The sequence below is a fragment of the Pan paniscus genome, chromosome 18 (genome assembly GCF_029289425.2).
Source record: "Pan paniscus chromosome 18, NHGRI_mPanPan1-v2.0_pri, whole genome shotgun sequence".
Taxonomy (NCBI): Eukaryota; Metazoa; Chordata; class Mammalia; order Primates; family Hominidae; genus Pan; species Pan paniscus.
Genome location: NC_073267.2, coordinates 81,213,415 through 81,236,712, shown reverse-complemented (window position 1 = coordinate 81,236,712; position 23,298 = coordinate 81,213,415). Strand labels below are relative to the sequence as shown.

Genomic DNA, 23,298 nt, shown 5'->3' with positions numbered 1-23,298 from the left:
TAGTCAGTCTATGGATGCTTTTATATTAGTAGGTATTTTAAAGGCTTAAGTCTTAAAACACAAATCTTTCGATGACCTTTCCAGATGACTCTATAATAGCATAAGGCCAGAGGAAACAGCAGCAGCCAGTCTCAGGTTCTGGTAGCACTGGCATTTTTATAATGGTCTTTCTTCCGGCTTTGATTCATTCATTCATTCCCCGTGTGTCTGTCTACATTCCTGCTGCTTCTTTCCTCATGCTCTAATCTCTCCCCAAAATGAGTGTTCATCAATCACCTCTAAAAATTATCCTCATCATTCTCTGTACGTGAGAAAGGCCTTTCACTAAAGGGTCTTTATCACCCACTACTCCCCTGTACCACCCCTGTCTCCAGCCAGCAGCTCTACCGGTTCTCGGTTTCCAAACGTCTCTTCTATTTGTGTGTGTGTGTGTGTGTGTGTGTGTATGTGTGTGTGTGTTGTGTGTATGCACACAGGTGCAGGCTCAGGCCACTTCCTCCTGTGTACAAGTCCATGCTAGATCCTCCAAATTCCTTTTTTTTTTTTTGATGGGGTCTCATTCTTGTCACCCAAGCTGGAGTTCAGTGGCAGGTGGCAGGATCTCGGCTCACTGCTACCTCTGAGTCCCAGGCTCAAGTGATCCTCCCACCTCTGCCTCCAGAGTAGCTGGGACCACAGGCCCGTGCTACCACGCCCAGCTAATTTTTGTATTTTTAGTAGAGATAGGGTCTCATCATCTTGACCAGGCTGGTCTCAAACTCCTGGCCTCAAGTGATTCACCTGCCTCGGCCTCCCAAAGTGCTGGGATTACAGCATTAGCCACCGTGCGCACAGCCCCTGCTCCTCCAAATTCTATCCTCCTTTCTAAGCATCTCACCTCCCGCCCTTTTTCTGTCTGCAGCGATCCTTTCTCCTCTGAACTCCAAGTCTTGGGCTCTCAGCACAGCTATGGGCACTGCTGCCCTGAGTGCTGGTAATCAGCTTTATGTATGTGGCACACCCCCCAGTGAGACTGGAAGGTTCCTGAGGGCAGGGATGCTATGCCCTCCTCCCTGGGGATTGACACACAGGAGCCACGTCATTCTGCAGTGAGAACATGGGAATGGGAGTGAGCAGCCGTGGAGAAGAGGGAGGACTGACGCTGAGCTTTCTCTTCCATTGTAAAAGGAGGAATAGGGCCACCTACCTCACCAGGGGCCATGAGGCTTGAGTGAGAAAATCAGTATGAATGAACTTCCTTAAACAATAAAGCAAAATTAAAACAAAACAGCTGCTCAGGTGACGACAATGGGTGGAAAGGGGAACTTGAAGATTCAGGACGCCTCCCCTGCCATCTGATTTCATCAGGGTCCTAGGACTGACTACACAAAGAGGAATTAATTACTTGATCGTCCGTTCACTTACCTTGCTAATGAAATCATCGGGTTTTTCTGGGGAAGAACCTGTTAGGAGGACTGGCTTGCCTCTGGGTGTCAGTCCCGCTGGTGCCAGCTGCATCCCCAACGCCAACATGACTCATGCGATGACACAAATTGCCATTGGGCTTTGTTATTATGTGACCTTCAGCAAGTTACCCGCCCGTCCCTGCTCCAGTGCTAAAATCAGCACGGCGATACGAGAACCTACTTCAAGGCATCATCATGAGGAACGATGATGAAGCAGCTAATAATGACTGGGAAACACTTTGTCTTTGTAAAGAGCCATATTACTTAACATTTAGAATAATACCCACTGTTTCAGGTTGAGAAAGCATTCAGATTTTAGCTAAACTGAAGGCTGAGCACATCCACTAATGAGCACTGTCCTTCCCATAGAAACGGCGAAAGCTACTCAGTCTGCTGAATAAAATGACTAGCAGTACATTAGCGAGAAGCGGATGCAGGTTTAGTTACCATGAAACCAGGGCCATTGCATTCAACATCTAATAAGCAAATTCTTACGATCACAGAAATAAGCCAGAGCCCACCGAGCTGACAACAATTGCATGAAGAACGGTTTGGGGAGAATAATGTCTTAGTCCCAGTTTTCCTAGAATTCATAAGAATACAGCCTCTTAGAAGGCACGTTTCTAAAATGTAGGCAAGGGGTCAGAAAACTTTTTCTGTAAATATTCAGAGGGTAAAAAAGCTTAGGTTTTTAAGGCCTGTACCATCTCTGTCTCAACTACTCAATTCTGCCACGGCAGCATATAAAAGAATAGGCATGACTGTGTTCCAATAAAACTTTATTTATGGAGACAAATGGCTGGCTGTATTCCGTCCTCTGGCAGTGATATGCTGTTCCCTGACCTAAAACCCCGTAACAAATTTATACAATCATTTAGAAAAATCACGCGCCTGCTCTCAATAAAGAAGGGAACATATACATTATCTTTCTCACACACACACCCTCTTACACACACTCTTTGATAAGCAAAATAAGTTTCTTACAATTTTTGAAACTCAAGTTAGGAGCCAGGCTCAGGCCGGGTGCGGTATAATCCCAGCACTTTGGGAGGCTGAGGTGGGAGGATCGCTTGAGCTCAGGAGTTCGAGACCAGCCTGGGCAACGTGGTGAAACCCTGTTTCTACAAAAAAATACAAAAATTAGCTGGGCATGGTGGCGTGCACCTGCAGTCCCAGCTACTTGGAGGGCTGAGGCAGGAGGATCACTTGACCCTGGGAAGTTGAGGCCGCAATGAGCCAAGATCGTGCCACTGCACTCTACCCTAGGTGACAAAGTGACGCCGTGTCTCAAAAAAATAAATAAATAAATAAAAAGCCAGGCTTGCAAACTTCATATGCAAATAAGCTGTTTCAACGTGAAAGTCAACACCTATTTAAGAGCCATTTAACTTTGAATTACGAAATGAATTCAGAACAATTCAACTTCACTCCTTGTTTTCAAGGCTTTCGAACCTAACTTTCTCGTCAGTGTGCTCAGTCACAGGGCACTGGTTCTCAGGTTCTGCATCTCACTCTACAATCAAGGTAAATACCACCACAGGAATAAGGGTTAAGGTTATACACTTATTCAGAGCTTAACAATACCTGTAACTGACGCCACTTTGAACGAACCTAGTGATGGAATTACTAACAACAACAAAAATGTAGCCTTCTGAGTCTACGCCTTCCAGTAGCTGAAAACAATCCAGTTTTAAACAGCCAGGGAGGAAAAAATGAGAAGGTGAAAAATCAGGTCATTATCATCCCTGCGTCATGCCATGCTCTTGCTTCCTTCCTAAGATGCTCTTAAGAGCTGACGCTAGGACATCCAAGAATCTTGGATCCTGACATCTAAGAACAAGTGGTCAGGAAATCTGGATTGAGAAAAATGAAGTATTTAAGTGTTTTTTCAATAACATCATCTTACATGTACATAGTCCTGCATAGATTTCAAAGGGTTTGGCCATTACACAGCTCAAATGATTCTCATAAGCACCTTGAGACATTAGGCAGTGGATGGCAGTGTGGCAGATGGCTTTCTCCTCTGTTTAATGGACACAGGAGAGAGATAATCTAGAGATGGCAAATTGGCAGTGCCTGGGAAGCCTGCAGGTGGGAGCTTCATAACCCTCGGGAGTTTTTAAAAATGCTTAATTAATGGTGAACATTTAAAAATCTGCCAATTTCCCATACAATCAAGATTTTTTGCCTCTTTAGACATTAAACAAAACAAAACAAAACAAAAAAACAGGGTTTCTGGCTGTACATTCCCTCATGTCAACAATTACTTAGAAAAGATGGTGCAGGAGCCCTCCAGCCCCACACCAGTTACCCACTTCTGATACCTGTATGGCCCCTGCAGGCATCTGGGTTTGCAATCCCTGGGTCCGAATGTGAAAGAGAATGTGGCTGGCAAGTAGGAGTCACAGAAGTCAACCCTGGGATCTACCATTCCTCGGCTGGGGTTTGTCAGCCCGTGCTGTGCTACTCCGTGAATAACCCAGCACAAAGATTCCCCTACAAAACATCATGTTGCTGCCTGGGTTGCACACTGCAAAACAGAAGGTGAGAAGCTCAGCTTCACCAGACTTGGGCAGTAAGGGAGTCGAGAATGAGGGTAGCTTCACAATGGAAGCCAGCTTAATTCTGCCACAGGAGTTAATATTTGTTAATTGGTAGAAAAAGGTAAAATTAATGAGGAAGTTAACATAGCTATTTAAAAACAGCTCCATGTTTCCCCCACTGTAACACATGGAACTATCAGGAAGTAATTGAGGGAAAAGGACACTGTCAATTCTCAATTATCTGCATGAATGAAGCGCTCAGTGACACGGATAATCCAAGTCATTTACATTTGGATTTAGAAAGTAACATCTTTTTCCTTCGGAAAACTTACCTTCCTAATTAGGGCTTGCTGAATGCAGTGGCGAAATCAGTTTACCTTCTCGGTCAGAGAAACAACGTGTCGGGGAAGGTTTGGAAATGGCTGGGCATTTCAGACCCTCCACGGATAACCCAGGGCAGATAAAAGATCATTCACAGAGGCTGGCCAATATAGCAGCCACTAGCCACATGTGACTATTTAAATTTAAATTAAGTTAAATAAAATGAAAAGTTCAATCCCTCGGTGACACTAGCCACATTTCAAGTGCTCGATGGCCCCGTGTGGCTGGTGGCCACCACGCTGGACAGCACAGATCACAGAACATTTCCATCATCACAGAAAGTTCTAGTGGACGGTGCTGAATTCTAGACCAACAATCACATCTAGTTACCTGGATTAAGTAGAAAGCAGAGGGCATGGGGAGAGGGATGCGGGAGACGTCACACTGCCACTTTAGAAACAAAAGGGAATTGTAACTCCGGACTCTCTCAGCTAGTTTAATTTCAAGCCCGGTAATGTAGACGCTGTCTAGGGAATAACATAAAAAATAAGCATTCCATTCTAAGTAAAATGAGGCTTTTTAATTAACAAAGCAGAAAACGGGAGGATAAAAGGCGAGGCAGGAAAGGCTGATTTTCAGCAAACATGTGCCATCGCTGCCTGTACCCAGCATGGCCATGCAGCCCAGACGCTGGCTGAAGGGTAGACAAAGGCAGGAGCTCGACCCTGCCAGGCTCCGCGCGGGGAGGTGCCTGCTCAGGTGCCGCTGGGAGCAATGTCAGGCCCAGTGTCACTTAACATCCTCATTAATTATCTTGAAAGGAGAGGGTTAGTAAACAGCAAGTTAATTAAATTCTCAGATGATGCTAATTTGGGAGGCTTTAGAAAGACTGGCAAGGGCAGTGGCAATATAAATGGGACCTGGGTGGGTTGGAGGTATGAGTGGAAATAAAATTAAGCGCTAGCCAAACGCTGCTCTTAAATAAGTCTTATGGAAGAGCCAAAATACATCTGAAAAGAAACTTATTTGGAAAATTGTTGCAGGAAAGCTAAAAGGTTGGAAGCTTCTAAGGCGTATGATCAGAATGGGAGTCAAAAAGACTTTTTAAGACTTTGAATAAATCTGTTTACGTGCACTTAGAGGTCTGGGAGAAACAGCAGCTCCTAAGGGTTGCTGTCCTTGTGAGGGAGGATAGGAGCGAATGGGGAGCAGGGATGGGGCTTGCACTTTTACTTCCTTTTCTTCTAAATGAATTAAAGATTTTTATTATTATTTTATTATTATTTTTTAGACAGAGTCTCCCTTTGTCGCCAGCCTAGAGTGCAGTGGGGCCATCTCAGCTCATTGCAACCTCTGCCTCCCAGGTTCAAGCGACTTCCCGGCCTCAGTCTCCCAAGTAGCTGGGACTATAAGCACGCACCACCACACGTGGCTAATTTTTGTATTTTTAGTAGAGATGGGGTTTCACCACGTTGGCCAGAATGGTCTCAATCTCCTGACCTCATGATCTGCCTACCTCAGCCTCCCAAAGTGCTGGGATTACAGGCGTGAGCCACCACGCCCAGCCCTAATTAAAGATTTGTAAAACAGGCCTGGTTTTTGAATTCTGATTTTGAAATTTTTGTGTCTGAAATAACATTAGATTTATAGAAGAGTTGTAAAGATACAATGAGTTCCCATGTGCCCTTCACACAGCTGCCTCTAATGTCAACATCTTCCATCTTAACAGCTGGGACACTGTCAAGGCAAAGAAATGAGCATTGCTACAATACTATGACCAAGCTACAGACTTTATTCAGATGCCACCAGTTTTTCTACTCAAGGCCTTTCTCTGGTCCAGGATCCAAACCATGTCCCTGCATAGCACTGAAATGTCATTCTCCTCCATCGCCTCCAATCTGTCTTTCCTTGTCCTGAAAGACCTGGGCGCTTCTGACAGGGGCAGGTCAGCAGAGGACCCCTCAGTGTGGGTTTGTCTGATGTTTTCTCACAATTAGATTGAGATTATGGATTTCTGGAGAGAATGCTACCAAGGGGAAGGACCCTTCCCATCCACCGTATCACATCAGGGGCTATGTGACATCAACATGACCCATCACTGGTGATGTTGACCTTGATCACTTTGTTAAGGTGACATCTGCTGGGTTTCTCCACGGGTAAGTTAACACTTTTCTTTCTCCAGACTTTACTCATTAAAAAGAGTCACTAAGCCCAGCCCACACTTAAGGGCAGGGGAGTGAAGCTCCACCTTCTGGTTATTACGCTGTTAATAAAATAAAAACATCTCGTAAAAGAGATAAACCTCTCTTTATGCAAACAAAGGTGGCTAATGGAAATGTCTATCTAGAAAGTCAGAGTTTGTTGTCTTTGTTTTGCATACCTGGGCTCTCGACAATGGAAATGAAGCAATGCCAAGAGATTCAGGGCCCTCACAGTGCCAGGCCAGGTGCTGTGTAGCTATAGATATTAGCCCATTTAATCCCCACCACAGCCAGATGAATGAGATGGCACAAGATTACAACAATCCTCCCAAATGATAGTAGGTGAAATGTGGAACCAAGAGGTTAAATCACTTGCTCGTGTTAACACAGCTATGAAGGGACAGAGGTGGGATCTGAACCCAGGCCCCCTGGCTCTAGAGATCATGCTGTCTAGAGACCTCTCTGCTATCCTGCTTCTTGATATACAACTCTGAAATTTCAGGGCAGTTAAAATGCGGCAGCACCATGTCACTCCCACAGTGGCATTGTGAGTGACAGCGCTAAGGAGGCCCAACAAAACCAAGATGGTCTGGAGGGTTTTCAACAGAAGACAGTCCGCCTTCATCTCTATAGTGTGGCAGAGAATCCAGAACACATGAGCTTGGCTAAGGACCTCCCTCTCTACAAACAGGTATGGAAGAAGCTCAGAACCCACAGACCACGATACTTACTCCCATCTCAGCCCCTATCTACTACAGACACAAACTTGGAACTGTCTCCAAAAACATTTAGAGTTCACTGTGACAAAGCAATAAAGCTCAGAGGTCAGGAAAAAAGCGATCAGCAGGCAGACTTGGGGGAGAAACTTGGCCCACAACACCCGCGATCTACAACCTGCAAATATCTACTCATGGGCTTGTTTAATCCTAACATTTGATGTTCTGACATTAAAAAAGAAACAAGGAAGCTCTTGGTTCTAGAGAAACAAGAAAGGAACAAGGAATGTTTGGGTAAGAACTGCTGCGTTCTTACCCAAAAGAATAACATAGGCTAGGCTGGGTGTGGTGGCTCACGCCTATAATCCCAGCACTTTGGGGGCTGAGGCAGGCAGATCACTTGAGGTCAGGACTTTGAGACAAGCTTGGCCAATAGTCCCAGCGCCTATAGTCCCAGCTACTCGGGTGGCTGAGGCAGGAGAATTGCTTGAATCTGGGAGGCAGAGGTTGCAGTGAGCTGAGATCACACTACTGCACTCTAGCCTGGGCGACAGAGTGAGACTCCATCTAAAAGCAAACAAACAAACAAACAACAACAACAACAAAAACACATAGGCTAACAAGTAGCCTACGTTATTCAAAATTCAAAATTCCAGTACTGATCTTTACCATCATCCTGTCCACAGAGAAAAGATGATGAAGTGTGTAGGAAGCAACAAATGTCCCCTACCTGCACACCCACCCCACACTGGATTCTCCAAATATCTGACATTTATTTCTCCTCCATTTAACCCTGTCTTTTGTTTTCCCATTGTTTCAACTGCAAAAATTTGCCTTTAAAAAAATGACACTAATAAAGAATCACACCATACAAATTCTAATACTATATTGATCCCATCAGTGACTGGGCAGACAGCAGATCTTCCATCAACACCTAGACTTGCAGAACACATCAAACAGAAGGCTCTCGACACCCAGTGTCCGGGATCAGCGTGGCGGGCCTCTGCTCCAACCTGTTCACCCAACTAGATCTCAACAGGAAAACAGAATTGCCACCTCTCAAGAATGAGGCTACGTGCAGTGGCTCACACTTGTAACCCCGGCACTCTGGGATGCCAAGGCTCAAGAGGAGCCCAGGAAGTCGAGACCAGCCTGGGCAACAAGGCAAGATCCAGTCTCTACAAAAAATAAAAAAAATTAGCCAGGTGTGTGGTACATGCATGCCTGTGGTTCCAGCTACTCCGGAGGCTAAGGGAGGAGGATCACTTGAGCCCAAGAGGTCAAGGCTCCAGTGAGCCATGTTTGTGCCACTGCACTCCAGCCTCTGTGACACAGCAATACTCTGTCATAAAAAAAAAAGGCTGAATTTCATTGTGATTTTAAAAGCACATATAATCATTTTATAAAATGCAGAAAAGTGTTATTAATAAGTTAATCTCTGAGTGTTTACTATGTGCCAGGCACAGTTCCAAGGCCCATTCTAAGAATCACCCACTCTAGACGTAACTACTTAACATTTCAAAGTATTCTTTTCCATGCATTTCAACGTTTCACTTCAGCCAGAAAACATAAAATAGCATTGAAGAGAGGCATATTTTCTGATTTTTAATGGCATCAGAAGCTGGAAATGACGGACTGGAATAGTATACGTGGCAAAAATCTAAAATAATTAAGAAGATGTTTGTAAGCACTTAGAAAAGAGAGCAGTGACTCACTGGAAGTAAATACCAAGTACAGAGCAAGAGACTGACTTCTTTTCTTCCTTGACTCTTCACTTCCCCCCGCCTTTCTTCTTCTCAAATAAGGTGACTACTGCTGTTATTACTAACAACGAACTGGGAGATCAGGGACTATTAAAGATTAATGACATTTGATTTTGTATCTCATGATATCCTTGTGAACAATCTGGAATGGGGGGATCTAATTATACTATGGTAAGAGGTCTCTGTACTTAAAAATGTTGGCCCAGAGAATGCTGATGATAAATCAAAGTCAACACGGAGGAAAATGCCTGCAGTAAAATATAATTATCCAGGTGGACCTCTCCTGTCCAGCGTTTCTAATAAGATGTGAACAGAGACAGAAGTCATGCCTATCACCCAACAAAGTTAGTCAAAAAGTCATATGGGGAAGAAACAGGTGAAATGAAAATCATTTGTACGAATTGACTAACGAGGAGTATTATATTTTAATACCAGGCAGTGCAAAACTAAACAATGGACACAGTTCTGTACGGCCCCAAGAAAAGGCGAATTAATAAAAAAAGAAAATGTCTAGAAACAGATCCAAATGAGAACTTCATGTATGATATAGTGGCATTTCTAGGCACCACGGCAAAGGATGGGTAGATTGCTTAATAACCATGGCAGGGACAGATAATTGAGAAAAAATAAATAGAGGAACCCCTATCTCACAGTATATACCAAAATAAACTCCAGATGGATAATAAAGTGTCAAAACATGAAACCATGAAAGACTAAAAGGGGATGGAGTGAATGTGATCTTGGCAGGGGAAAGACAGTTCTAAGCTTAACAAAGCAGAAGAAGGCCAGGTGCAGTGGCTCACACCTGTAATCCCAGCACCTTGAGAGGCCCAGGCAGGTGGATTGCTTGAGCCAAGGAGTTTGAGACCAGCCTGAACAACATGGTGAAACCCCGTCGCTACAAAAAAAACACAAAAATTAGCCAGGTATCATGGCACGCGCCTATAGTCCTGGCTATTCAGGAGGCTGAGGTGGAAGGATTGCTTGATTCCAGAAGGCTGAGGCTACAGTGAGCCATGATCACACCACTGCACTCCAGACTGGGTGACAGAGCAACACCCTGTCTCAATAAATAAATAAACAAACAAAGGAGAAGGAAGCAAAAATGAGAAGTTTTCGCCATGTAAAATTGCGAAACTTTGGAATCTCAAAACATACCATAAACAGCAAAAGATAATGATAAACTGGGGGAAAGGTAGACAGTAACACAAATACATAAATACATGTTTAACACCTTTGATAGAGAAAGAGCTATTTTAATTTGTTTATATTATCCATCTATGAACGTTTAATTTATAACAGTGAAAAACTGGAAACAAGCCAACTATCAAACGCCCAGTAACTAAATTGCAGCACCTTCATACCACGGGGTGTTTGGTGCAGCTATCAAAAATCATGTTGTAGAAAACATCTAGTGACATCCAAAAAAGGTCACACATTGTAAAGCTTTTTAGAAGCCAGTTACAAGATACACACCGTATCATTTCAATTCTACGAAATAATAATATCACATCTGTACAGAAGAGGCCAAAATGACATATACCAAAACGTTTAAAATTAAAAGCATCTTGGTAGTGAAATTAGGGATGATTTTTTGTGTGTGTGTCTCTGCATTTCCAAAATTTTTTTTACATACAATAAACATGAAGCACTTTTGAACTCAAAATTAATAAAAATAATTAAGTGGAAATATATATGTGTGTATATAAAGACGATCACCTTACTGTTACATTTTCAGATATTATAAACTTGAGAGGGCAGCCAGCTAGCCCACTGAGTCAATGGAATAAACAGGATGAAGAAAAACAGTGATAAATGTCAAGTTCCTTCCCCAGGTTGAGGGGACAAGGAGGCCTGGTTTAACTGTCAGTTCCATGAGGGCTTGAGATGGCTGCTTAATAAAAGACTAGAACATTAATGACTTGGTGTCTATATCAAGGAAAGGGACAGACTCCCTGTGATCAACACGAGTGAGGCCTCGCCAAAAGACCACGTCCCATCAAAGGCATCATCATTCAAGGGACCTGTCCACAAGCAAATAAGTCAAAAGCAGGGGGCAAGGATGGTAAGGGGTTTGGAAACCATATAAAGAATAGTCACAAGTGCTTGAGATTTGCATTCAGGAGGATGGGGACGGTACATACACATGAAGACAAGAGACAAGAAAAGGAGGGACAATTAGCTAAACTGCTTATGGCATCTTCATACAATAATACTACGCAGCTATTAAAAATTATGATGGAAAAAACAGTGACATTCAAAAAATCAAATATTGCAAAGTTTTAAAAAGTCACAAAAACCAGTATCCTTTAAACACTTACAAAATCATCATATCACAAGGAAGATGTCTCTTCTAGAAGAGGAACAGGACAAAAGTATCTCTACCCCTGCAGGTAACTAGGCAGCCACTATCTCAACATAAAGGATGGGCTTTATGATAATTAAAGGTGGCCCTGGACTCCTTTGTATAAAGAAATGGAAATGTTCAGAGAATCTCTATGACCTTTGTTTAAAGGTAGTTCTTTTTTTTTTTTTTTAAATGGAGCCTTGCTCTGTCTCCCAGGCTGGAGCCCAGTGGTGAAATCTCGGCTCACTGCAAGCTCTGCCTCCCGCGTTCACGCCATTCTCCTGCCTCAGCCTCCTGAGTAGCTGGGATTACAGGCGCCCGCCACCATGCCCAGCTAATTTTTTTGTATTTTTAGTAGAAATGGGGTTTCACTGTGTTAGCCAGGATGGTCTCCATCTCCTGACCTCATGATCTTCCTGCCTCGGCCTCCCCAAGTGCTGGGATTACAGGCGTGAGCCACCGCACCCGGCCTGTTTAGAGGTATTTCTATACAATGTTCCTTTGCTGGGTTCAGTGTGTTCCCTAAATGCGGGTAGATGTGCCTGGAGGTTGTTAAAAACACAGATTCTGTGCATTTCCCTAATCCAGGCTCACAGGATCAGTCTCTCAGGCAGGACCTCAGCTCAGATTCTGTACTTTTTTTTTTTTTTTTTAGAGACAGGGTCTCACTCTGTTGCCCAGGCTGGAGTGTGCAGAGATACAGTCACAGCTCACTGCAGCCTGGAACTCCCAGGCTCAAGCGATTCTCCCACCTCAGCCTCCCAAGTAGCTAGGACTACAGGCGTGCACCACCACACCTGGCTAATTTTTGTATTTTTTTGTAGAGATGGGGGTTTCACCATGCTACGCAGGCTGATCTTGAACTCCTGAGCTCAAGTGATCTATCTGCCTTGGCCTCCCAAAGTGCTGCGATTACAGGTGTGAGCCAGTGTGCCCAGCATATTTTGTACTTCAAAGGGTTCTCTCACTGATTCTGACACACAGCTAGGTTTAAGAATCCTTGAGTCAGGTGATATCTTTATTTTTAAGAAAGATCTGTTCTTTTTTTTTTTTAAGGCAGTACAGAAAGAAATGTATAAATCATCACATTCTATCACTAATGTGAACATTTTTTACCAATATCCATCTTGGTATCTCCTATCTATCTATCTATCTAAAATATACCTCCAATTTTACATAAACGCAATGATCTGTATATGTAACATTTTTATACTATGTTGAGAGAGGCCGTCTTTCCAACTAAAACATGTATATGCACCATCTTATTTATTTATTTTTTTTTTGAGACAGAGTTCTTCACTCTGTTGCCAGGGCTGGAGTGCAGTGGCACGATCTCAGCTCACTGCAACCTCCACCTCCCAGGTTCAAGCGATTCTCCTGCCTCAGCCTCCCAAGTACCTGGGATTACAGGCACCCGTTACTATGCCCAGCTAATTTTTTGTATTTTTAATAGAGACGGGGTTTCACTATGTTGACCAGGCTGGTCTCAAACTCCTGACCTTGTGATTCACCCGCCTTGGCCTCTCAAAGTGCTGGGATTACAGGCATGAGCTACTGCGCCCGGTCCCTGCATCACCATTTTTAATACCTGCACTGTAAGCCACAAGAACATGCTGTAATTATCTTAACTAGTCCAACTGAAGAATTTGCCAACTTAAAAAAAAATAACCAAAATAAACAATGTTGTGAAGAAGAGCATCTCATACATATCAACACCCAGAAGTCACTGGGCCTCAGCACAGAATTAGCCCACTTTACACTGTGATAGCTATCAGTGGAAAAATTAAACTAATACACACAGCCACCAACAGGGTACATGAGCCCCTGGATTCCATTATGATTAGGAATATAATCAACTTAAAGAAACACACCAACCAGGTGCAGTGGTTCATGCCTGTAATCCAAGCACTTTGGGAGGCTGAGGCAGTGGATCACCTGAGGTCAGAAGTTCGAGACCAGCCTGGCCAACACGGCGAAACCCCGTCTCTACTAAAAATACAAAAGAAAAAAAATTAGCTGGACTTGGTGGTAAGCTCCTGTAATCCCAGCTACTCATCACTTGAACCCAGGAGGTGGAGGTTGTAGTGAGACACGATGGCACCATTGCACTCCAGCCTGGGTGACAAAAGTGAAAGTTCGTCTCAAAAAAAAATTGAAAAAAAAACACACCTAGAGGAAAAACTGCCTGTCTGTGTGTAATCTGCAGAGCAGCTTCCTCAAGTGGAAGACAACAACTCTTTTAGCTTTTAAAGCAAATCCAGGCTGGGCAAGGTGGCTCATGCCTGTAATCTCAGCACTTTTGGAGGCCAAGGTGGGACGATCGCTTGAAGCCAGTAGTTTGAGACCAGCCTGGGTAAGAAAGTGAGACCCCCCATATCTACAAAAAATAAAATAATTAGCCAGGCATGGTGGTGTATGCCTGTATTCCTAGCCACTTGAGGGGCTGAGGCAGGAGGATCACTTGGGCCCAGGAGTTCAAGGCTATAGTGAACTGTGATCCCGCCACTATTCTACAGCCTGAGTGGCAGAGCCAGACCTTGTCAAAAAAAAAGCTAATCCAACCAAACTCAGATACTCAGAGTGTCCTCGCAGAACATCTAGGCATTCATTCACTTAAGGACGGAGCTCATTTCTGAATTACAGACCCTGCTCTCCCTCTCCCGCCACACACTACATCATGCTTAGAGAGCTGGAGGGTAACCGGGCGGTGTCATCAACGAAGCTTCTAGGAGATGCAGCTTCTAGGAACTTGGACAAGTGCTTCACAGAAATGTGATCGTGGTTACTTCCTTCCTGGACCCCATGGCGAAAAATGCTTGCGGCTTTCCTGTTCTTCAAAGGGCATCAGACACGACTATCGCTCAGGATGAAGGAGATACATAGGGCTAAGTGGGAAGACGGCGCAATGCAAAAGGGCAGAGAACTGAACGGGGATTTGGGATGCTTGGGTGCTAGCCAAGAAAGACTCCAGAAAACAATCAGAGGGAATCTCACTTTCATTTGGCTTTGGGGCTACTCTTATTCTCTGATGAAAGCACCTTAACAGTATGGTGAGAAGCATGATGGAGACAGTTGGCGTGGCCTCGCCTTCCCCCAATGCTTCGTGCAGCAAATGATCACTGCATGTACAGAAGGGGATCGAGGGGTCTGGAGAGAAAGGACGGGGCAGAGAGAAAAGGGGGCAGTGCCTGGCTCGGCGCTCAGCGTGCTGCATGCTGGTTTCAGGCCCCAGGAAGCTGGCGGGGGCCTTGTCCTGAGCCAGGAGGAGACAGGCCTTGGCCGGTTTCCTAGCAACCCTCACCGGCAGCAGGCAGTACCCCAGGCAAGGCTGTCCAGGGAAAAATGAAAATGGCCACACGCACAGATGCAAAACGAAAGCAGGCCTGCCTCCCAGTCGGGTGCGGAGGCACCAGGGGCCCCTGCCAGACAGCTCCCACACCAAACTCCTTGGAGAAACATCTGGGGGCACCAGCCATGGAGGGGGTCTCACTTCCTTCTCAGCCCTGCAGCACGGTAGGCACGCCGTGAAGCCCACACTCTGCCACTGAGTCACCGAAACAGCAGACCTTCGCATTTCCACACTCCAGGGGCACCAGAAGCAGAAATCCCACTCCTGGGTTCTTGCGGAGAACTTTAATCACAGGGGGTGACACCCAGACTATCCTATCTTTACTCCTCTCTTTGCAGCCAATTCCTCCTTGCGGTTACTGCAACTCGCCCCTCTGGTTTGGTTCTGCACTCAGCTGAAGGAGCTTTAACCCTCCATCCTCTCCTAACCATCCCCGCATTAGGACTGTGAGGCCCCCCTGTTCCAGACAAACAACCTTCCCTTTGGCCTCTGTCACTTGTTAGTTCTCTATCAGCCGAAGTTCATCTCATCCTATTCCACCCATTATGCCAGTGTCAAGAGGGAGGTGTGGCAATGGAGAGGACAAATCCTTACCTCTAGCACGGACAGAAAGGGCCACCATCAAGGATGGCTTTAGAGTCACAGAAAGAAATCCACCTGCTTGTCACCCTCAACCCAGGGACCATGGTGACAGCCAGTACCACACGAACCTGAGTGTGGCCAAACCTACCTACAGCCTTATGGAACGACCGTCACTCCCAGCGCTCTCTTCGTACCTGGCTTTCTTCCTATGAAATTGCCTTGTGTGATAAAAAATGAATCATAAAACATTTGTTTCAGATTGTTACATGCTGTACAGTTTTTAGAACAGGATATTCTATTTTAGGATATCTAATCCTAAAAACTCAGGGAGGCAAACACCTTCACCTTACAGCTGACGTTACAGGGTCTGAGGCTGACACCTGTCAGGGCTGGGGACAGGGCAGACTCTCCCCAGCCTGCTTCCTGCTCTGTCCATACCAGGCTCCTCAGATTAGAGCACTAAGTCCATATATGGTAAAGCTGCTAGAAGGACTCGACGAAATGATTAGTATCTAAGGCACTATACTATACATGAAAATTACAGCAAGTATATCCACACATACACACACATCAGAGTATATGTGTATATTTTTAGGTATATGTGTATCTATGTATATGTTGTGTACATAAATAGAAGCTGGCATCTATCTGTCTACAACAAGAATAGAAGATATGAACATAGGGCTGGGTGCGTTGGCTCATGCCTGTAATCCTAGCACTTTGGGAGACCAAGGTGGGAGGATCGCTCGAGCCCAGGAGTTTAACACCAGCCTGGGCACCATGGCGAAAGCCCATCTCTACAAATGATACAAAAAGTTAGCTGGGCGGGGTGGTGCATGCCTATAGTTCCAGCTACTCGGGAGGCAGAGGTGGGAGGATCTGTAGAGCCTAGGAGGCACAGGCTGCAGTGAGCTGTGATCACACCACTGCACTCCAGCCTGGGCGACAGAGTGAGACCTGTCTCAGACCAGAAAAAAAAAAAAAAAAAAAAGACGCTATGAATATATACGCCTTGTATCCTTGATAGAGGCAAACACCTCATATTATTTATAAAATCAAAATTTCAGGTTAATGATTTCCTGGAGACCTAATTTCCATGGCACTGATATAGCTGATGCGTCTCTGAGCCTGTTTTATACATGTCATATACAGACACCACCAGGAGCACCCAGGAATTAAGACCATTCCACAGCCTATAACATCGCTTCCCAGATCTCTGTCATGACCTCATCAATCTCAAGTCTCTCTCCTTGGTAGTAGATGAAGTGGGAGCTAATGAAACAGCTAAGGAAATCAGCACCACTAAGAAAATGCCAATACTCATTCCCGATCAACATACACAGTTGACTGTTTTCATCCTACTTTGAATTGCCTTGTCCTACCACGTTCAAGACGCGGCTACTGGGCAGGTCCACGTCTTTAAGTTGTGTATAATGCCTGGTTCACAACACGATTACTCATTACATGTCAAAATAATAATTATCACAGATGGCGAATTCACAAGTGGGTTAGCCGTTGGCTGTAACGGGCTAGCTAGCACTTGCCCCAGGCACTCAAGTTCAGCAAGTTCAAAATGCTATAAAACATACTGTTCTTTCTTCTTGTTATTTATTTATTAACATCAAGGAGAGGCTCACATTTTGTCTTTCAGAGTTGGCTGCAATAGGTTAGACCTCTTTGAAGCCACATAAAACAATTCACTTTGTATTATGTAACTAAAACTTAAACGACTTTAGATTTGATGACGCTATACTGCTATCCCTCCTTGTTCCCTGCAACCCAGCTCCCTCTGTTAAACAGGGCAGCTCTGGGGCAACACCGCAGGCCCTTCCTAGGAATAGTTCAAGAAAACAGCCTCTGATTTCCTACAAGGACGGTCACTGACGGTAAAACTACAAGAGGAGGTAAGAAAGTACTACAGCCCAAGGGTTCCTCAACCCAGGCTCCTGTTATACATCTGCCTTTGTGTCCACAGTGAAAACAACATGGCAGGAACTGGTTATGGGTTTTGACATAAGTTGTTTCAAGCCAGCAGATGGGATGAGATGCTGCTTCCATGATAAAGTCACCCTGGATATTCTCAGGCCGAATGAGGGTGAGATGGTACCAGGCCCACAGAGAGGCCGCGGCTGGGTGCGCAGAACTACGACACCAGCCCTAAGAAGCCAACAGGCTGTTGAATGCCAAGCCTGAACTATTAATTTGCATATGACATCAATTCTGCTGTCAGTGTGTTAATGTGTGATTAATTCTGTCATGGGTTAGAGCAAGGAGAATTAGTTAATTGTCAGAAACCCTTCTCGTTCACTCTCGTTTAGCCCCCGCCTCCCTTTAACTTCCTTTTTTCTCTTCTTATTAAACTAACCTCCTGGGTTTTCTTCCTCTGGGCACTTCTCTCCTGTGGGACTTCAGTCCCATTTCCTCCTACCCTTTACAGAAACGCACCTATAGACCCGAAAATGGAGAAAGCAGATGGGTCTTACTCCGGCGCCCCAGCTGGCAAGTCTGAACTCTGTCCAGGCAGTCACGGGGGTGGTTTGGGAAGGCCTTACAACGGGGACACACAGGTCCCATTCATATTTGTGGTCAACTGCCAATGCCGGTGATACCTGGATACATTGTACAATCTGTGCTTTGTGTGCTATGCAAATAACCTGTGGGGCTGGAGCAAGCTGGAATGTGGAGTTAACACAAAGCCATTGCTGTGCTATCGAAATCGGTCGTGAGGCTGCCCACTCTTCCCCCACTTCCCAGAAGCTGGCCCACTTCTTCCTTCCTACCAATCCTTGCCCACCGTCAACGCAGCTGTAGAGTGAGTCAACTGCGCTTTTACCCTGTCAACTGTTCCATCACTGAGCTAGCTTATACTTTTTAAACACAAAGTTCAACACAAAGAACCTTGAGGTCCCTAACTCTGGAAAGGGCAAGAGAATTCTAGAGGCCCCTGAATGCCAGGAAATTTCAGGAGGTACAGGCATGTCACAGGTCAGGCTAAATGGTCCCCAACCACCGCAGCAATGCTGCATACGCACGCTGTGGGGTCAAGGACAGGTGATCCTGATGGTCACATTTCCCAGGTTTGCTAACAGGCAGCCCACACCTGTGTCCACTTAACCCCGTCCCGTGTCTTTCCCTTATCTTGAGTTGCCTTTCACTTTGAAGCAATGAGGAAAAAGGAATGAATGAAAGCAAATGGACCTGCATAATCATCTACAATAGTCCAGAATTTGTCTAATTTATAGGGCTGGGAAACCAAGTGTCACCTTCGGGCCTACTCCTTCCCTGACCAAACTGCCCAGAGGGGCTGGAACGGGCACCAGCCAAGGGTGGGCAGTGACCATAGCTTTTACGTCCTCTGGAAGACAGGAAGAAAATGCAAAGAGGCACAGACTGCTACTCCCCTGTCCCCCACTACTCATTATATAACACATGTCAGTTTCTTGAAAGGGCCCTGTATTTGTGCACGAAAGCATGTTCCCAAGAGTTAACTTATAATTATTACAATAGAGAGGAAGCAGGTAACTGAGACCTATTTTCATGTTACAAACAAAATTTTGTGATCTATTTAAAAAGCACAGGCCTCCCTTTTTATCTTGGAAGTCACTGTTTCTTTTAATTTGGAAACACATCTATCAACTGAAACCTTTAAAAACTTAACAAGGAGTAATGTTGTTATGGGTCATGATTATTCTAATGTCTTATCATTTTATTTTGCATATGCCCTTATAGCTAAACTCAAACTAGATGCTAGAATATAATTGCCCATAGTAACCAACTAAACAGTTCCCCTAAGCAATGTGTATTTTTCCGTCTCTGTCTCTCTCACACTCTCACTCTATCCTGCCTGCCCACTCGCTCCCCTTCCCAAGTAACAAAAGCCAGATAAATCCATGGAAGAGGTGAAAGAGCTACAGCGACTCCACTTTCCAAACACTTGTGTGTATTACAACTCTTTAAAAATGAATTACAGAATCCACTTTGAAAAACATATTCGGACCCTTGTGGAAGTTACCAGTCCTTTCTCAAATGAGCTGGAAGTGTCTCTGATCAACATGAATTGGGGTTCCTTCTTCCTTTTCGGAGTATGGATACTAATTGTTTTAATATGGGCATTATTCGCACATGAAACTGGAATTGCTCAGCACGTGGGAAATAGGTCCCGACCACCCATGGGCATCAAAGATCCCATGACATTTCTGTAAATCAGCCAAATTCCAACACAGACAGCAGGCCCAGCAGTTGCTGTATTCAGATGAGGGGCGATTACATGCTCCTGCCTCTCCTACACAAAGCAGAGACCAACGTTTCTACTCCTGGCCCATTCTCTGGGTCTATCCTGGCCAACCTCCTCTGGGCACAGCCCATCAGACCTCCAGACGGCTAGTTCTCTCTAGAGCACTGGCATCCTACACACAAAGGATTACCAAGAAGCCAGCTCCCCCAGGTTTAAGAAATTTACAGGAAAGTCTCCAATCAAGAGGTCAGGAGACAGAGAACAGGGTGTTAGGAACCATGAGCTGGAGGAGAGTCCCAGCATAGGGGCTTCTCAGCTGTTCTCACTTGAAATTACCTCTAAAAATCTATTTCCATATTTCTTCCCTGGAATTTCACTTTTAGAATCTGAACATTCAGAACCTTCAGGTCTCCACTCCTTCTTCACTTGGTCAGAGAATTTCACTTGGTCAGTTTCACTTGGTCAGACATTGGTTAAAATAAAATAATTTCCATTTTTAAACAGTGGTAAAAAATTTTTATTTGAATTTGTTTAGACCCACACCAACGAGTCTTCTCCCTGTGTCACAGCAATCCTTCCTCCTTGTCTTCCTTCTCTCTCAATTTCTCAATCCCCATCGATTCTTTCCTTAACAATCCTCCCGATTCATTCTCCCGCTGGGATGGCCAAGTTCTGCTGAGGGCAACACCTGCTCCAGGCCGTGCCCCCTTGGCCTCCTGATTTGCCTTGGAATCTGGAATAAGTCAGTTCTTCTCCAGGTGCAGGTGATGGGGAAAGTGACATCACACCTCACAAAAGGAGGAGTTGGGGGAACGTTCAGCCACCGATGCCCTCAATAAAAATATCTCGTGACTTGGACTCAAAGGCAGTGGCCTTCCCAGCGGCCCGCGAGGGGCTGGGAGGTTCCCAGCACGGCACTGGGGCTGGCAGCAGGCCCTCCGCACAGCCCCCCGCCCCTCTGGAGCCGCCCGGGGGAGCTGCAGCAGCCTCTCTGCGCCAGGCACACTCCCAGCATTGTGCTCCCTCCAGCGCGCTCTCCCCCACCAAAAACCCTGAGGCCTCCGGAGTGTACACTAACCACAAGCCTTTGAGTGGCTCATGTATTTACAAACTGAGGCATGTCGAAATCAAAGGGGATACCACATGACATAATTCGCATTAAAATGTCAACAGGCTGACAATTTATAGAGTCAATCCACGGAAGGTGGGGAGGACTAAGACTTAGTAATTGTTTAATTCCTGCTGAAACCCACGGCCACTGTGCCTTTGGGAAGCTGGGATGCGCCAGAGGCCTCCAGGCTGCACAGTGCCCCATGGGGCTGGCACCGTGACAAGGCCAGGCAACGGGTTTAACCATTTAGGGTGCTCAATGATGTGGAGGATGGGGGGAGGGGAGGGGGGAGGAGAGAGAGGGAGGGGGAGGGGAGGGAGGGGGAGGGGAGGGAGGGAGGGGGAGGAGAGAGGGAGGGGGAGGAGAGGGAGGGGGAGGGGAGGGGGGAGGGGGAGCGAGGGGGAGCAAGAGAGAGAGCAAGAGACAGCAAGAGAGACAGCAAGAGAGATCGAGAGAGGAAAGGGCTTAAGGGGAAGATGGAAAGAGCAGGTAGGAGGTACGAGAACAGGTCTTTCCACAATGTGTGTGCAATTGACAAAATGGCTTGGGTTGGTCCCAAAGAGGGAAAGTTGCTGTTGTACCCCTGATATTCCCTTTGCTGTCCATGCATCCAGGACTGGAGATTTGAATACATGCAAAAGCCCCCCCACCACAACCCCTCGGCCCAAGTCTTGGTTTCCTGGCTGTTCTCTGGCAGCACCCGGCTCACCAAGGCACACTAAGGAGGGGTCAGCGGTGTTTACGATAGGCCCCCAAACTCTAGGCCCAAGCTCCACAGATGAGCAAGAACCAAGTCATGACCCAAACCAGATGCCTGTTCATATAAGATTACCCCTGGAAGACTCTTTGATCTCTTTTACCTCCCTCACCAGTAGCACTGTTCTGATCCATGTAAGATAAAATACAAATTCTTAGGCCAGATACAGTGGCTCAGGCCTGTAATCCCAGTAGGGAGGATGGCTTGAGATCATGAGTTCAAGACCAACCTGGGCAACACAGCAAGACCCCATCTCTACCATAAAATAAAAAGTTTAGCTGGGTGTGGTGGTATGTGCCTGTAGTCCCAGCTGCTCAGGAGGCTGAGGCAGGAGGATGGCCTGAGCTCAGGAGGTTGAGGCTGCAGTGAGCTAAAATTGCACCACTGCACTCCAGGCTGGACAACAGAATGAGGCTTGGCTGGGTGCGGGAGCTCACGCCTATAACCCCAGCATTTCGGAGGCCAAGGTGGGCAGATCACTAAAAGTCAGGAGTTCAAGACCAGTCAGGCCAACACGGAGACACTCCATCTCTACTAAAAATACAAAAATCAGCTGGGTGTGGTGGCGCACACCTGTAATCGCAGCTACTCAGGAGGCTGAGACAGAAAAATTTCTTGAACCCGGGAAGTGGAGGTTGCAGTGAGCCGAGATGGCGCCACTGCACTCCAGCCTGGGCGACAGAGCCGCCAGACCCTGTCTAAAAAAAAAAAAAAAAAAGAGTGAGGTAAAAAATCAAATTCTTACTGCTTAACTCCACCTGGATTTTTGATATTGGTTCTACCTATATGTTAAATTAACTGACCCTTGCTTGGGGAGAGGTCCACCCTGGAGTGAGGGACTGGTGAAAGGGATGCAAAAGCTAAGTTTGAAAAAGCTCTGGGGGTGAAGTGTTTGATCAGCTCCCTCAAATGCACCCCAAGCTCTAAGCCAAGTTTAATCTTTTTATCATTACATGAGAACGATATGTCTAGAGAACACAAATGGTAGAAATAAGACTATTTGGCAAAGCTTACAGGTCATCATCAGGATCTGCATTCCTCAGCCAGGAAAAACTGTGTTCTGAAAGGTGGCCTCGCCCTGTGGCTCTTGCCCCAGAGGATGCCTGGGGCCACGCGGGCTGCGACAGGGCCCTCCACACAAGCTGGCTGTACATAAACAGTAACACCTCATTCTCTCTTCTACCTCATTAACCGAAACACATTAAAACAAGTGTGCACTGGGAGCAGAAAATGAGACTGTTAAACCAAGCTGACATAATCCTCATCAGCTGTGGGAAAGGAGACCGCATCAATTATGCTGAACCGAGCGCAGTCACATGGATGTGCTGGACTCCCAGCCCCCCAGCATGAAAAGGAGGACAAGAGGAAAAGAAACCTTCACTTAAAAAAGAAAACAGGCTGGGCGCGGTGGCTCACGCCTGTAATCCCAGCACTTTGGGAGGCCGAAGTGGGCGGATCACTGGAGGTCAGGAGTTCAACACCAGCCTGGCCAACATGGTGAAACTCCGTCTCCACTGAAATTACAAAAATTAGCCAGGCGTGGTGGCACACACCTGTAATCCCAGCTACTTGGGAGGCTGAGGCAGGAGAATCACTTGAACACGGGAGGTGGAGGTTGCAGTGAGCTGAGATCTTGCCACTGTACTCCAGCTTGTGTGACAAGAGTGAAACTCGTTCTCAATAGATAAATAAATAAATAAAATAAAATAAAATAATATACTTCATACTCTCCTAACAAACACAGCTTCTTGCCCATTTTTGTCACCCCAAGGGAGGGGAGCGGCATCTGATCAAAACACCCCTTTATGGTTCTTCTGCACCTAAAAATCTTTGCCAAACTATTTGGAATTGGAGGGGAAAAAAGAAAAATAAACATAAGCTTAAAAAAAAAAAAGAGGACGGGCAATAAGGAGATAATGGATTCTGTGT

General features: G+C 45.7%; 1 protein-coding gene across 3 annotated transcripts in view; it reads right to left on the bottom strand.

Annotated features, from left to right (window-relative positions):
* ZFHX3 (zinc finger homeobox 3) overlaps positions 1–23,298 on the bottom strand; it is a 272,637-nt gene that overhangs the window by 120,924 nt on the left and 128,415 nt on the right. The gene's annotated exons all lie outside the window — the stretch shown is intronic.